The sequence below is a fragment of the Eretmochelys imbricata genome, chromosome 14 (assembly GCF_965152235.1).
Source record: "Eretmochelys imbricata isolate rEreImb1 chromosome 14, rEreImb1.hap1, whole genome shotgun sequence".
In the NCBI taxonomy this organism is placed as follows: domain Eukaryota; kingdom Metazoa; phylum Chordata; order Testudines; family Cheloniidae; genus Eretmochelys; species Eretmochelys imbricata.
Genome location: NC_135585.1, coordinates 37,692,492 through 37,697,983, shown reverse-complemented (window position 1 = coordinate 37,697,983; position 5,492 = coordinate 37,692,492). Strand labels below are relative to the sequence as shown.

At 53.4% G+C, this 5,492-nt stretch overlaps 1 non-coding gene across 1 annotated transcript; it reads right to left on the bottom strand.

Moving 5' to 3' along the window:
- Nucleotides 1–474: 474 nt before the first annotated feature.
- TRNAN-GUU (transfer RNA asparagine (anticodon GUU)) lies at nucleotides 475–548 on the bottom strand. The gene has a single exon. It is a non-coding gene; the product is annotated as a tRNA-Asn (tRNA).
- Between the last annotated feature and the right edge of the window lie 4,944 nt (nucleotides 549–5,492).

Below are 5,492 nucleotides of genomic sequence, written 5' to 3'. Positions count from 1 at the left end.
GATGCACCCACCCAGCTCTTCTCCTCCCCCACAACCCGGCACCTCCCTGCTTGCCCCCTCCCCGTTCCATGCACAATACTAGCCCCTCCTCACCTGCTGGCGGAGACCCCCAGCCCCTGATCGCTCCGCAGGCAGCTGGAGCCCGGCTCGCAGCTCGCCCAGGCTCGTGTCCCCTGGAGCCAGAGCCCCCCCAGGGAGCGGGCTCAGAGCGACCCTTGTGGGCAGGCAGAGGGAGCAGCGAGGGGACGGGCTGCCCCGCTGGGAGCCGCCAGGCTCGGGGAGAGGGTCCCACGGCTGCAGCCCCACTCAGCTGGGCAGGTCAGCAACAGTGAAGGGAAACGCACCCAGCTGTCTGCCCCCGGGGAGCGGGCGAAGAGCAGAGGCTCCAGCTGGTCAGGATCCCGCAGCGCTCCCCGCTATTGTGTCGCTGCCTCCCGGGCTTATGGCTATCCCTACCTCCCCAAAGCAGGTCCGCGTCCCTGGGTGGGCTCGAACCACCAACCTTTCGGTTAACAGCCGAATGCACTAACCGATTGTGCCACAGAGACTGGGCAGCCAGGCCCCAGGCAGGGAGCAAGCAGCCATAGCCAGCTGCTGGGGAGAGCCTGGCTGGGGAGGGGCGGCAGCCCAGTCCCCCCCACACTCAGCTTTCCAGGGCAGTGGAAGTACTTAAAAGTGTGTGTGTTGGGGCGGGGGGGGGCAACCACTGGTGCCCGAACCTTGGGCCCCACCCCCTGCACCACCCTTTCCCCTGAGGCCCCGCCCCCTCGCTCCCCCCCACACCTTACAATGTGGAAGTGGGAAGACAGGCGCTGGGGGGTGTGTGTCTGTCTGTATCTCTCTCCCCAGCTTGCGGAGAGGCTCTGACCCGCCCCATCCCGTCCTCTCCCTCCCCACAAGTAGCCTTTTGGCCCCTCCCCCAATACTAAAACAGACAAGTTCTTATAATAAAAAAAGGGACTAGGCCCCCCCCCCTTGAACTGCTGGGGGCCCCAAGCAATTGCTTAGGCTGAGTCTCTCTGTTTATACCCAGGGCTCTGAGTGTACGTAGCCCAGCCCGGCACATGTGCCTCAGTCTCCCCGTACCCTGCACCACCACCTCCAGATGTCAAAACTGAACTCACCTGGGCCTGGGCCCCCCTGCCGCCCTGCCCCGGAACTGTACACCCTTCTCTGCCCCGGCCCTGCTGGCTCCCCCTGGGGACGACACTACTCTTCCTGGTTCCACACCGGCTGGGCCATGGAGCTGCCCCCACAAGAGTACCCCCACCCCAAGATCAGGAAAGACTGTGACCAGTGAGGATCTCTGGGTGCTGACCCCGCTGAGCTGAGCCCTGGCTGGTGCAGCTTGCCCGGCACTGTGCGGATCCCCCGATGGGTCTCCGGGGGCACAAAGGAGCCAGGCAGGGGGCACAGCAGTGTGTGCAACGGGGGTGGGCTGAGGCTGCAGCTGGACTTGGGGAGAAATGTGGGGAGGGGGGTTCCCTGGTACATTTAACAAGAGGTTAACATGTGTCCAACTTTTTTTGAGGGAAAATTTTGCTCTGGGCGAAGGATTTGGGCTGTAGTTACGTAACCCCTCTTCCAGGTGGTGTCGGCAGCAACAAGGGTGCGGTTTAGTTTCCAGGGGTTCCTCTTAACAACTCAAAACAGAACCGGCTCAAGCCCCCAGCCAGTAATCTGAGAAAACTAAACACCCCCGGGGGCACATCTACGAGGCAACACTTTCCCCCTCACCAGCACGGAGTCTGTGTAGTAGAACAAAAATACCCTGACTTCTATTAAAAGTTCTCACCTCTGCCTGAAGGGGAGAGTTAACCACAAAGGAAAGGAGCACAGGAGATGTGCACGGCAAAGCAGAGCACGGAGAGGAGCAAAGGAATCCTTTGCAAAGGGATTTCCTGTCTTGCACCCACCCAACCATCACAAAAGTTCTCTTGCTCGACCCTGTTCCATTGGGGTTGGGCTTCCCTCCCCTCCAGGTTAGGTGACCCAGAGCTGGGAGGCAGAAGCAGAGTATAATCCACATTACACCAGGAGGCTGCGGGACTCAGATACAGCTCCAACACACAGTTCCTCGTCTGGTTCCTTCTGACTTCTAGGGAGTTGCACTTTCTCTAAACCAGCTGTAACTTACTGCCCATTCTCCCCTTTTATGGCTCATGATATCTGGTGTTTTTAGAATCATAGAATCATAGAATCATAGAATATCAGGGTTGGAAGGGACCCCTGAAGGTCATCTAGTCCAACCCCCTGCTCGAAGCAGGACCAATTCCCAGTTAAATCATCCCAGCCAGGGCTTTGTCAAGCCTGACCTTAAAAACTTCCAAGGAAGGAGATTCCACCACCTCCCTAGGCAACGCATTCCAGTGTTTCACCACCCTCTTAGTGAAAAAGTTTTTCCTAATATCCAATCTAAACCTCCCCCACTGCAACTTGAAGCCATTACTCCTCGTTCTGTCATCTGCTACCATTGAGAACAGTCTAGAGCCATCCTCTTTGGAACCCCCTTTCAGGTAGTTGAAAGCAGCTATCAAATCCCCCCTCATTCTTCTCTTCTGCAGGCTAAACAATCCCAGCTCCCTCAGCCTCTCCTCATAAGTCATGTGTTCTAGACCCCTAATCATTTTTGTTGCCCTTTGCTGGACTCTCTCCAATTTATCCACATCCTTCTTGTAGTGTGGGGCCCAAAACTGGACACAGTACTCCAGATGAGGCCTCACCAATGTCGAATAGAGGGGGACGATCACGTCCCTCGATCTGCTCGCTATGCCCCTACGTATACATCCCAAAATGCCATTGGCCTTCTTGGCAACAAGGGCACACTGCTGACTCATATCCAGCTTCTCGTCCACTGTCACCCCTAGGTCCTTTTCCGCAGAACTGCTGCCTAGCCATTCGGTCCCTAGTCTGTAGCGGTGCATTGGATTCTTCCGTCCTAAGTGCAGGACCCTGCACTTATCCTTATTGAACCTCATCAGATTTCTTTTGGCCCAATCCTCCAATTTGTCTAGGTCCTTCTGTATCCTATCCCTCCCCTCCAGCGTATCTACCACTCCTCCCAGTTTAGTATCGTCCGCAAATTTGCTGAGGGTGCAATCCACACCATCCTCCAGATCATTTATGAAGATATTGAACAAAACCGGCCCCAGGACCGACCCCTGGGGCACTCCACTTGACACCGGCTGCCAACTAGACATGGAGCCATTGATCACTACCCGTTGAGCCCGACAATCTAGCCAGCTTTCTACCCACCCTATAGTGCATTCATCCAGCCCATACTTCCTTAACTTGCTGACAAGAATACTGTGACAAGAATTTCTTAAAACCCCAGCTCCTAGAGTCCTGTGAGCAGGCCAGAATCTCAGTTCTCATGGTTTTCTTAGGGAGGGCAGACAAAACAAAGTCTTTAACCCTTGCAGAGCATGCTAGAAACCATGACCGCCAAAGGCTCGCAAATCAGGAAATAAAAAACTCTGCATTTAGTATTTTAAGTCTCATGATTTTTAAGTGGGTCTCACAGTTTTGAGGCCTGACTCATTTTGAACTCTTGCGTTTATCAATACAGAAATTATCTAACCCCTCTCTCTCTCTCTGTCACACACACGTGCATCACTTAGTCTTACACACCTGCTGTGGCGCTCACGCCCTGGGTGCAGGAAGCGGGGGAGCGAGGGTGAGGCCTTGGGGGAAGGGGCAGAGTGGGGACGGGGCCATGGGACAAATCAAACTTCCCAAGAGCCTGTCTGTGTCCAATATAGTTTTAAGGGGCTCCTACCTCCCCTCTCCTGCCATGGCTCTTAAAACCAACTGAGTATCTGAACCGTCTGCTGCCTAGGGCCCTGTGGTGAGCGGAGCTAATGCCATCCGCAGTATGGCCTGATAGGGCCTGCACCCTATTTGTGAGACTAAGGGTGAGAATTTTCACCGGGAGTGGGCTCAAGACACTGCTGGGTAGCAGGCCCGGTACAGCCAACCAGAAATCTCCCCTATCATCACTGGGGTTGGGTCCAGGCGAGCAAGGAAAAGAGAGACGTCTGGTGCACCCCCCTCCTTGCATTGCAGGCTGACATACGCGGTGGAGTGTGAACTACCGCCCTGCACTGCCTCACATACTTGATTTGCCACGGCTTTCATGGGACGGTGGAGGTTGATGCTTCCCTAAACCCTCGGGATACAACTTTCCGACTCTCTTTTCCCCTCCCACAGTCACTCACACACTAAACCCCCTGAAAGTAGCAAACACTGAAAACCCATCACAGGCAGCCTAGCTCTGGGCAAGCAGCAGGAATGGGACAGAAGGGCAGAAGCTCACGAGTTCTCCTCGCCCCTGGCAGAATGCCTTGTGCGGGTTGTACCTGGGGCTGCAGGGGTGGAATGAGCCGGGGACGTGTGCCCGTTTGAGCGATTCATAGCAGGCAAACGAGGCACCTTTTGGGGAGCCTTGTCCAGGCCTGCCATGGGTCAGCTCTCTCAAACCACCACCCCTGGCAGCGCAGGCCTGACCTTCCAGCCCCCTGCAGGCCTCGCTCTCTGTGTACAGCTTAGCGATCGACACCCCCAAAGCCTCTGAGCGTCCCTCGGGAGTGCTCAGCCCGTTCCACTGAGCACATGCAGAACTGTGACTCTCTTCTCTCAGGTGCGGTCCACAGCAGCTTGTAAGATTCAATTCAGGCCAACCACTCTATTGAGAACCCAGCACTTAGATATACAGAGAACAGGAACGAGTTTATCATCAAAGAACAGAGATGCAAGCGAGAGTGAATAAATACTGGAAAGTAATGGTTACATAGAAAACCAAATCCTCACACTTTCTAGAGCCGGGGTTCTCACAAATTTTTGGCAGCCTCAGCATGCGGCTCTGACAATACTTAACTAACTGTAGGAAAAACAAACAAATAAATTACATGTGCATATTTACACAGGGATTTTTTGCAGACTCAATAATAAATATAAGGTACAGTTGTGTCCTATCTTTACTGGACCTAAACACAGAACAAACCAGTGCTTTGCGCAGTCTTGTCTTTTTTGTTGTTCTTTTGCTTTTTTGGTCAAAGGTGGAGGGCTGTACAACAATTCTGAACTAAATTTAAAAATCCTTTACATAAGAGAAGTCCAAATAATAATGAGAGAATGTATCTGCCAATATGTCCAAAATTTCTTTCACAGACAAAAAAACCCAATCCACCAAGCCCAGTAATAATAATAATGATAATAGTAACAACAAAATCTGAGCCGTTGCTGTTGACTTTTCAGCTTGGTTTTTGCATCATTTAACAGCTTGCGCCTCTGAAACTCACCGTGGTAATTTGGTTCAACTTCCCTTGCACGAGTGCTGTAGGGACATTGCACGACATACGTTTCAATTTGATGAATTTCTCTCGCACACTGCAACTTGCTCAGAAACGGAATCGGGTGGCTTCAGAAACACAGGAAACTGCCTTTCCCCCTGGTGCTGAAGTGTTCCTTTTTCTTTCTATGTTTTGTTTTTC